This window comes from Tupaia chinensis, unplaced genomic scaffold, assembly GCF_000334495.1.
Source record: "Tupaia chinensis unplaced genomic scaffold, TupChi_1.0 Scaffold145396_1, whole genome shotgun sequence".
Lineage (NCBI taxonomy): Eukaryota > Metazoa > Chordata > Mammalia > Scandentia > Tupaiidae > Tupaia > Tupaia belangeri.
In genome coordinates this window covers 4,861,804-4,869,093 of record NW_006205257.1, presented here as the reverse complement: position 1 = coordinate 4,869,093, position 7,290 = coordinate 4,861,804, and positions in this window count along the sequence as shown.

Sequence of the window (7,290 nt, the reverse complement as noted above, 5' to 3'; positions counted from 1 at the left end):
GTTTCCCTATGGAGGAAGCGAGACTGATGCCCCCTGCAGAGGGTTGTTCTGCTACCCAGTGGCATGCACAGCACCTGCAGCGGGCGAGGTTGCCTGCTCTGCCCTCCGCATCATGGTGGGTGTCCTCCCTCCTCTGCCTTCCTTCCCACAGGCTGTGAAGTTTGTAGCTAAGTAACCCTGGCTGCTGTGTGGCTTTTGACGGTGGTGCTCGCAGGAGAGCCGCCTGTGCCGCCTCCTCCTTTGGGTGACAGCTGTTTCCAGGCAGATGCCTCCCCCATGTTCTGGAGCAGTGAAAAAAGGGGAGAGCGTCCCAGATTTAAATTTGGAACGTGCATGAAATCGTGCCAGCCTGCCCGTGAGCCAGGCTAGGTGCTCTTGGGGATGACTATTGCTGTGGACACCAGGATGTTGGTCACCCAGTGGGGTCTGGGGTCTGAGTTGAGTTCTGGGGTCCGAGCTGGGCTCTTGAAGTCCCGAACACAGCCAGAGTCCCAGAGCAGTTTGTGGGACTGGGAGCAGCCACTGACTCCCAATCATGGGGTCGCTTGCTTGTCTGGTGGGCGAGGTGCAAGTGTGAGACTCAGATGGGGCATGTGTACAGGAGCAGGTAGAGGCAGGGACATGTCACTGCCTTTCTGTCTCAGAGGGCCTGATTGCCCCTGGGCAGGCTCTTGCTGATATGCTGGCCTTCCTGGGAAGCTAGGAAGGCCCCTGGGCACACAATAGGTCTCTCAGATGGACATGCCCATGCTGGGGTGAGGTTGCACCCCATGGGGGATGATATTGCAAGGCCTCTGCACCATCGGGTGACAGGAGGGGCTGCCACAGTCCTGAGGTGTGGTAGAGAGATCGGAGAGAGAGTGGGGAGGCAGGCAACTGTGTTCTGGGTGGGCTGCTGGAGCTGTGGGTGGCTGCTGCAGACTGGAAGCTGGGGGACTCCTCTAGAGTTGGGAGTCTCCTCCTAGGGGCAGGGAGGTTCCTCTAGCAGCTCTAGCTCTCATAGTCTCCCTCTTCCCCAGCTATCTGTGTATGCTCTGACATAGGGGGTACCCCACTGAGGAGAGCTGGGTGATCCCTATGCTAGGGAGTCTGATGGACATTCTTCACTCTAGGGAAAGTAGGCCGACTCCTTGTTAGTCCTGCAGGCTGTCCTTGGCAGGCTGTCCCCACCCTGGTGCCACTGCAGGAGTGTCTGCTTTCTAAATGGGTACTGGGGCCATAGGGAAACTGGTCAGGCCTGGCTGGAGACCGGCAGAGATGTCCTCTTTTTGAATACCTCTTAGTGGAATCAGAGACACCCCGGCCACGATGGCTGTGTCTCTGTGGGCAAAGGGACCAGATAGCCTGCCCAGGAAGCTGCAATCCAGTGGTCACACTGGCTATGAGTCCTTAGAAGTAGGCTCCGAGGGTAAGAAGATTGGTATCGGGAGGCTCTGAGGACACAACCCAGATGAGGAGATGGCCCTGGCCCAATCCAGCCCAACGCAACCCCCTTGGCTCCCTGGGCAGTGCTCACTTTTCTGAGCAGCAGTGGCCTCTGAACACGGGGACTGGATTCGGGAGCACAGGGCCTTTTACTTCCTCCCCTGCTCACTTTCCTTTTCGATCAGAGACACTTTCCTGGTGGAGAACTGTTTTCTTCTGCAGCTTGGAAGAATCCTCTCACCTGCTCAGGTATCTTCCAGGCCCTGTGGACTAGGATTCGGAGCAGAGGAGAATCAGCAGTCTCTGCATGACCATTGTCTCATACCTGCCTATGGACTCAAAAATAAGCCCGAGCGCTTTTTCTTAGTGTGCAATTTGCCGTCTATTTTTAACTTGTACATAGAGGGCCCCGAAGACAATTCTTGCAGGGAAGTAAGAGCATATCGAGGTTGCAGGTATACAATCACCCGAGACCCTGAAATAATTGCCTAAATGACATCCTTTATAAAATGCGCGTCTCTCAGAGAGAGGGTCCCTTTTGCAACAGGCGTCATGCGTGTTTTATGTCCCTTGTCTTCTGCCGCTATGCACTTAATTCGGTTCCAGCCATGTCAGGAAGACGCGAGGAAAAAAAAAAAAAATCCCACCATTAAAGACGTGCTCTTTGTTTTTTCAATCTGTGACCCCAGCCATCTCTTTAGCAAGCCATGGTTCAGTGAACTGGCACACAGCAGCCGTTCAGCAGTGGAAAAATCATAAAACAGATGGAAGCTTTACATTTTTGTTTAGTTTTTAAGAGCAGTTTTTATAACATCGCTTAAAACCATTCTGATGCATCATACTGTTTACACTCGAAGCTTTGTAGCTAAGATGTTTACAGTATGGAGAATGTTTTAAGATATTTTATAGTTATGATATTTAGATAATTGGCAAGAAAAAAAGAGTTTGTTAAGATTGCAGTGATGTTGGTAACCGTGAAGTAACTTATGAGTCTCAATAAATATGTCCAGTTTGGTGGAAAGTACAAACTCAGTTAAAACAAAACAACACAAGAGGGAATATCTTTTCCGTGAAATCATTTCCTTTTCTTAATCAAAAGATGACAGGCAGGGCCTTAGAACTTCCATCTGCACGGCACCATGCCACGGCCCCGCGCTTCTCCCCTTGTGATTGATAGCCGCATCACATCGGTCCCTTGCTATTCCACACGAGTTCATGCAAACACCAAAGTTAATAAAGTTCCGTTTTTGGAGACCACCTTAAAATAAATCCAGGCAGGCCCCACACCCCATCTCTTTGTGTGGTGCGACTGGCAGAGATTTTTTTTTTTAATTGTTGAAGAATTTATGCAGAGCTAAGATTTGGAGCACTGCCCCCCCTCCTAGCATTTTTTTTTTTTTTATAAACTGCCCTAAAATGGCATTAATCAAAAACAATAACTCCTTTTAACTTTTCTAAGTGCTCTAAAAGAAAGTATGAAATAATCTGTGTGTGGGCCACAAATGTGGAGAATGCAAACATTTCACAATAAACATGTTTAAATGAAAGTCCCTGGCAAGATAGTCAGAGAGATAGTACATGCTGGGTTAATTAATGCATACTCATAAAAATAAACCTCACTTTTAAGATTCGACCAATAAAAATCATTAGCATATTTGGATCAGATGACCTGAATGTATACATTGAACTTCTCCATGGCAAATTGTCCTTGGAAAGTCTGGAAACAGATTTCAGTTTCAAGTCAAAACTCCCCTTCTATCTCGTCTTTGTGTTTCCAATACAGCGATACGATGATTTATTCTGGTTTTATCTGTTATACCTGCAATTGATCTACTGGTGATGGGATTAAATTTATCATTTTGGATATATAAATCATAGTTAGATGGCCAGAAAAATGTTTAGTTGCATAAAAACTCCTATTGTTTGCTTACAACAAATAGTGTTTGATTTTCACTATCATCAAATTACTAGAGTACCTTATTTTTTTTAACTCCAAGATGTTTATTTTTTTGCTATCTTAAATGGAATCACGTTGGCCTATTCATAAATGCTATCTTTAAGAAAATATTTTTCCAAAACCGTAGATTCGGCTGTAGGCTATGCTGCATGTTCTAGGTTCTGCTAAATGAGAAATCACATAATTTTCTAAGTCTAATTACAGTATAGAAGATTCTGGTTTTACGTCTTTTTTTTTTTTTTTTTTTTTACAAGGAAAACTGCTACAAAGACCTCTTCAGTTTATTCTGGTTTTTCGTTTTTTTTTTTTTTTTTTTTGTACAGGAAAACTGCTACAAAGACCTCTTCAGTTTGAAGCTAACAGTAAAACCAAACTCATTTTAAAAGAATTGAAATTGGAATTCATAAAGTTGGTAGAAGTTGTAACTACCCAGACAGTGAAATTCTGAACCTCAGATAATACTGCGTTTCAAATCCTTATGAAAATAAAAACAGCTCGACCAAAATTATTGAGGAAAAAAAAAACTCCAGCATGAGTTTAATTTTATCCAACTTTATTGGCAGCTTATTTTGAACTAATGTGCAATAAAGTTGCCACGCAGAACAATTGAAAGAAATGAGAAAAAACATTTTTTGTTGTTTTCTTACCCTGTTTGTTTTAATAAAGACGATAGAGCAGTAAATACCTGAATAAATAATTCAGGATTTTGTCACTGTCATGTTTGGTGAGAGTGCTTCAGAACTCATCAGTCTGTTATTAACCAGTTCCACAAAAGGCCAGGCTCTGGCTTTTGACTTTGGGTGTCCCAGAGTCTGCAATCCCTGGATCTGCTCTCTGCCTGCCCCACGGGGACACAGTTGGGCCCCTGGGTAAGCCCTTCTATGGTAGCATCGTCCGAGCTTGCCTGGGAGCAAGACAAGCACCCGTTCCTAAGAAAGAGCCTTTCACATGAATGTTTCTGGAAAAAGGGCTTGCAAGTTTGAGGGTTCCAGCAGATTATAAACAGTGTCGGCTTCATCCCCTCATTTTGTGCCAGAGACTCAACATTGCCTATTTTAGAGACCATGTGTTTACGCCTGCAAAACAAACCTCTGTGTGTGTGTGTATATTTGTCCAGAAGCCACACCTAGTGATTCCTGGGGTGGGTCCTTCTTAATACCCATTGCAAGCCCTGTTTTCCAATGTCAGCCAGCTTCTCGGCCTTCCTCCCTACCTCGAGTCCAGGGGACGGAACCTGCGTGAGACTCTGATGCGGGGGTACCCACAGGAAGGCCTTGAACCTGGGAAGACCCTGTAACTATACAGAGATGAGATGGAGGAAGTGAAGTCCACAGCAGGGCTGCTACCTGGAGGAGTCCAAGAATCCCAAGGACCTCCATGCAACAGGATCAATAGTTGAACCTCTACCAAGGGTCTTCACAGAGTTCTTGAAAAGTAGATATTATTAAAAAAAAAATGCACAGACTTCAAAATATTTTGCACCAAAGTAAACTCACTTTGGTGAGTTCACAGAATTCCATTTTTCTATAAACGTTTTGAAGTCCCTTTGTGTGGTGTATACTGTGCGACTGTAATCAGGGAGAAGAAGGCCCATAGTTTGTATTGGATGTACAAGGGAATTTCTGTTCATAACTGGGAAATGGATGCATTTTTGTCCATAGACCTTTTGCCATAACATCTAGGTAACCCATCCCTGGAGAAACTGCGTGCTGCTTCAGGACAAAGAGGCACACGCCTGTCGCACCCACAGAATGCCGGTTTGGATGTAGAGAAGTTACGAGACATTCACCATCTCTGAGCACGTCATGCCAAGTGGTGCCATTTTAGTACTTTCTAAGGGAACAGGTTGATGTGACAGTGGAGTGACCACCAGCCGAAAGTGTTGGAGGAAGTGAGAACCAAGACCCAGATGTGAAACTCAGAGAATGCAGTCAACGGATGAGGCTCCTTTTCAGCGAGCCCCACCAGGTCCCCAGACGAGATGCCACAGTGCTAACAAGCACCCCTGTGCCATCTCTCTGGGGTCCTGCTCAGGGCCTGCTTCCATGTAGGGGACAGGAATGCTATTGCAGGCTGCCCTGGACTCCACGAGTGCGATGTGCCTTGTCTCCTTGGGTCTTTTCTTTGTACCAACCCTGGATCGGATGCCTCGGGAGTTATCATCAGCTCTTGGGTCTTTCTCCCTTCCCGGTGCTGGGCCTGGCCTGCTGCACCTTGGAAGCCCAGGATGAGCGAGTCCCTTTCCTGGACAGGAACAGGCTAGGCTTGCATGGCCTCAGGATACAAGTTCCCCACAGGCAGAAAGCTCTTTGGGGAGACCAGTTTTTTTTTGAGCTTGCGTCGAAGGCAGCTGTTCTTTACCCATTGATGGGAGCCACAGGTTGGTTGAATCCCCTCATTGTACAGTTGGGAAAGTTGAGGTTTGAGAAGAAAAGGGACGCATGAGATCAGCCGGTGAGTTAGTGGCAGGCTGGACGAGGACCCATGTTCAGGTTCTTAGCCTGTGACCCTGTCTATATAAACTGCTTGTCCAGTTAAATGTAGATGAGCCAACATTCAATTCGAGACCCAGATTAGATGGCCAGGTCTATAAGATTTTCTCCTCTTGCTGGTGTATCTTTTATTTTATTGTATTTTTTTTAAAAAATGTGGCCATTGAGACCAGCAGTTAGCGTAATGGCTATGTTGCTGAACTCTCATGTAGTTGACCACAGTTCAAGTCCTGGACTGGGTGGTTTAAACTCATGCCGGATGTGCGTGCATGCCCAAGATCCCGAGAGGAGATGGAGGGGAAGGGATTGTGACATGGCCATACCCCCTGGGGGGTGAGTTCTCGCTTTCTGTCTCTCTGCCTCTCTCTGTCTCTCTGGCGAACTCATGTGCCCTATAGCACAAAAACCTCTCCAAAAAAGAAAAAAAAATGGCCATAGAATGCATGCACTCACATGAGAAAAACAGAGAGAGGGAAAGTGAGAAATCCCCACCCCCCGCCCACAGAGGGGATGGCCACACAACAATCCCTTCTCCTCTACGCTCCTCCTGAGATTTTGGGTATGCACATGCAGCCGGCATGATTTTCAGTCTGCTAAACCTGGGACTTCAACTGCAGCCAGCCGTGTGTGTGTGTGTGTGTGTGTGTGTGTGTGTGTGTGTTGGGGGGAAGGTACAGTGCTCTAACCATTGTACCACCTGCTGGCCCTGGTGTATCTTTTAATAATAACAACAACAATAGCAGCTGCTAACTAATTTCCAGGCACATTATCTCTTTCAATAGTAATTTCCTCATCTAGTTTAATTAGCCTTTTAACAAACATGTGGAGTAGGTACTGACCATCACCCCATTTTACAGATGAGGGCATCGGGGCTCAGAAAGACTATTAGATGCTCAAGGTCCACAGTCAGTGGTAGAGAAGGGTTCAAGGCTGGACTGCTCACCTCAAAGTTGGTGCATGCTTTTCTGTTGATGCTGTTTCCCCAGCACTGACATATGGCTCTGGGTTTGACATGGCTGAATGCCTTCCTCTTTGATGTAGCTAGGTATCTATTCTAGAAACGTGGATGGGGAATAAATACTGGTTTTTATTCATGGCAGTGTTAAATACAATTTCCATTTGAAACAAACTGATTTAAAGCAATCTGTGAACCAGAAAAGTCTTTTTAAAAAAGAATTATTTTAGGGAACCAGAAGTTAGTGTAATGGCTATGTCGCTGGACTCCCACGTAGTCGACTGTGGTTCGCGTCCCGGCTCAGTGGCTTAAAACTCATGCCGGGCGCGTGTGCGTGCGTGCCCAAGATCCCGAGTGGAGAATGGAGGAGAAGGGATTGTGGCGTGACCATCCCCCGTGGGGGGTGATTTCTCACTTTCTGTCTCTATGTCTCTCTCTGTCTGGCGAGCACACACGCCCTA